General features: G+C 34.0%; 1 protein-coding gene across 1 annotated transcript in view; it reads left to right on the top strand.

The window, feature by feature from the left end:
* Positions 1 to 3,903, top strand: part of WNK3 (WNK lysine deficient protein kinase 3) — a 262,648-nt gene that overhangs the window by 212,016 nt on the left and 46,729 nt on the right. The window lies entirely within an intron of this gene.

Here is a 3,903-nt window from a genome sequence, read left to right as displayed (position 1 = left end):
AGAGAGGTAGATGTATCAAACAGAATAGAGAACCAAGAGATGAACCCATATGCTTATCGTCATTTGATCTTTGATAAGCATATCAAAAATATGAATGGGGGAAAGATTCCCTATTTAACAAATGGTGCTGGGAGAATTGGCTGGCAATTTGTAGAAGACTGAAATTGGACCTACACCTTTCACCATTAACAAAAATTGACTCTCACTGGATAAAACATTTAAACTTAAGACATGAAACTATAAAGATTCTTGGAAAGAGTGCAAGAGAAACACTTGAAGAAATTGGCCTGTGAGAATACTTTATGTGGAGGACCTCCAGGCAGTTGAAACAACACCAAAAATACATTACTGGGATCTGATCAAACTAAAAAGCTTCTGCACAGCCAAGAACATAATAAATAAAGCAAGCAGACAGCCCTCAGAATGGGAGAGGATATTTGCAGGTTAAGCTTCTGACAAAGGTTTGATTACCAGAATCCATAGTGAACTCAATCTTAATAAGAAAAGAACAGATGATCCCATTTCATTGTGGACAAGGGACTTGAACAGAAGCTTTTCTGAAGATGATAGGCACATGGCCTACAGACACATGAAAAAATGCTCATCATCTTTAATCATCAGAGGAATACAAATCAAAACCACTTTTAGATACCATCTAACTCTAGTAAGATTAGTCCACATCACAAAATCCCAAAACTACAGATGTTGGCATGGATATGGAGAAAAGGAACACTTTTGCATTGGTGGTGGGGGTGCAAGGTAATACGCACCTTTTGGAAAGAAGTATGGAGAATATTCAGAGATCTAAAGTAGACCTGCCATTTGATCCTGCAATTCCTCTACTAGGTGTATATCCAAAAGACAAAAAATTCACTTTATAACAAAGATATTTGCACCAGATTGTTCATTTCAACTAAATGTATAATAGCTAAGTCTTGGAAGAAGCCCAAGTGTCCATCAACCCATGAATGGATCAGTAAATTGTGGTATATATGTACCATGGAATATTAAAAAAATCTGTAGACTTTACCTCTTTTACATTTACATGGTAGAAGCTGCAACATATCCTACTTAGTAAAGTATGTCTAAAAAGGAAGAAAAAATATCTAACGTACTCAGTACTATTATGAAACCAATTTACAATCACTCACACTTTCATATGAAGAATAGATCACAACTATAGCCCAAGATGAAGGGGAGGATGGAATAAGAGGGGGAGGTCAGATCGAAGGAGAGTGAATGATGGGATCACACCTATGGTGCATAATGCAAGAGTACATGTCGGATCTATTAGTATAGAGTATAAATGTCTTTATACTAATACTCTATACAATAATTAAGTAAACGAGATGAGGTATATATTAACCAGTGTGATGTAATTGTAATTGTTACTAATTCTATGTGAAATCAGCACATTGTACCCCATAAATGCATTAATGTATACATGCTCTATGTGTTTACAATTTAACTAAAAAATTAAATATATATTATGTATTTAATATATATGTAACATGTTATGTATTATATATTTCATATATATATATGTATTTTTTTTTACTCCTATGTTATATATAATTGCTGTGATTTCCTTCAGTAATTGCGAGAAAGGCATGGGATATGCTTCCTGGCACTATATATTGCTATTTGTCTCTTATGATGCCTTTTTCTTGACCACAAACCTTTTCCTCTATTGGAGGTTAGGAGGACACATGCCTCTACTGTCTTTTCTTTGGTGTGGAAGGGGATAGGTATGGGACAGAACTGCATGACTGTTTCTTCTTTGGTACTTTGACCAATTCATTCTTCCATTCTTTGAATATCTACTGAGCATTGAATTAAATTAAAATCTCTGTTTTTGTGGTACACATTGCCATGGGGGGAAATAGACCCTAAACAAATGTACAGGGGTCAGAGAAAGACTTATGTGGTGGTGACATTCAAGAAAGCAAAAGAAGTACAGTAAGCAGGGGAGTGTTCTGAGATAAAGTGGAAGAGACAGATAGGAGACATATTGTGTAGTCAAGTTTAGTAAGCATTCTAGTCAACTCCTCATCCTTTTAATTGGCCATGATACTCTTCTGCTATCCCTATCTGCCACCTGAGTTTGTAGCATTTTGAAATAGTTTCTACATGTATCATGGTCTGTCTTTTCCTCCGTAGGCCTATATGCTTGTGTCTGTATCTATTTTTCCTGTTGTGTCTATGAACTTGGATTGATAAGGGATGTTAGAACATATATTTATTTCATTTGCTGTCTTAATCTATTTACTACATATTAAACATATTTTCTGTAATTTCAATGGGACCAATGCAGCACTTTCTAAATTGTATATTTGCACCAGATTGTTCATTGTAGCTCAATTCATAATTGCCAAGTCATGGAAGAAGCCCAAATGCCCATCAACCTATGAATGGATTAATAAATTGTCATATATGTATACCATGGAATATTATGCAGCATTAAAAAAGATGGAGCCTTCACCTCTTTTATGTTTACATGGATGGAGCTGGAAAATCTTTTTTTAAAGAGGTTTCTTTTTTTATTAAGTCATATATACATAGATCATGAATACATTTATTCCTTTGTGAGATCCAATGTGTTGATTATTTGTACAAATTGGAGTGTATACTCTCCTTAGTAAAGTATCTCAGGAATGGAAAAAAAATCCAGTGTACTCAGTACTATTATGAAACCAATTTATAATCACTCACACTTTCATATGAAAGATGAATCACAACTATAGCCCAGGATAGGAGATGGGAAAAGGAGATGGGAGAAGAGTGGGGTGGTGGTTTGATAGAGGGAAGGTAAACGGTGGGACCACACCTATGGAATCTATAAAGTATAGAACACAAATGCCATAAATAGTGATTAAGTAAATGAGGTAAAAGCTATGATAATTAGTTGGATGTAACCACTCCAATTTGTACAAAAAATCAACACATGGAATCCCACACAGGCATAAATGTATTCATGATCTATGTATATATGACTAATAAAAGAAAAAAGAAATAAAAATAAGGTGTAGTCTTGAGGATTTTTTTCTCCTCTTGAAAATAATGTTATTAGTCCAAAATGGGACTTCAGAAAATAAAAACTGGTTGTTCACAATTTTACTTTCAGTAACTCTTGACGTCAGCTACCTAAGTGTTAATAATAATGCTTACACAAAACAATATGCTTACTGCTACATAGGCTGTCTTCCTTCAGACAAATGATAAATCCTATTCTTTTTCCTTTTATATTCTCTTTTAGTCTTCTAGATTAGTACTGGCCATTATCATATTTTCCAAAGTATTTGTGGTTATCTGTATTAATTTTTGTATTGTTACAGGGGATTTATTTTTAAAGCACTCATTTAGATACAATAGTTAATTCTGGGAGGCTTTTGCAAGAGGGTAGGGAGACAAGGAGAAGAGAGAATGATTTTATATTATGGCCAGCATGGTCTGATGTTGATGACAGTTTTTAGAGTATGAATTTGAAATAATTTTCAAGTACTTTGTAAATTCATGTTTGTTTACATAGTACTTTGTGAATTTCTGTGTGCTTACATAAAGTAAGAAACTTGATTAGCTGATATTTATCTGTAAATCCAAGTGCCTAAATAGCTTCTTTTCCAGTGTTATATACCATATTTCAAGCCTCTTTAACTCTAAAATAGAGTAGAAATGAAAATTTTCACTTTAATAGCATGAGGCTTTAGTAACCTTTGTAGTAAATTGATACTTATGAAGAAATAATTTCTATTTTGATTTTTGGTTGTCTTTTTTGGCTTTTGTTTCATTTCATTTTTGAGACAGGGTCATTGCTTTTTTACTCATGCTAGAGTGCAGCAGTGTGATCATAGCTTACAGTAGCCTTGAACTTCTGGACTCAGGCAATCATCCTGCCTAAGCCTC

Source organism: Otolemur garnettii, unplaced genomic scaffold (genome assembly GCF_000181295.1).
Source record: "Otolemur garnettii isolate 467f Iridium unplaced genomic scaffold, OtoGar3 scaffold00256, whole genome shotgun sequence".
In the NCBI taxonomy this organism is placed as follows: Eukaryota; Metazoa; Chordata; class Mammalia; order Primates; family Galagidae; genus Otolemur; species Otolemur garnettii.
Note: the sequence above shows the minus strand (reverse complement) of the source record. Positions and strands in the feature narration are given on the sequence as shown.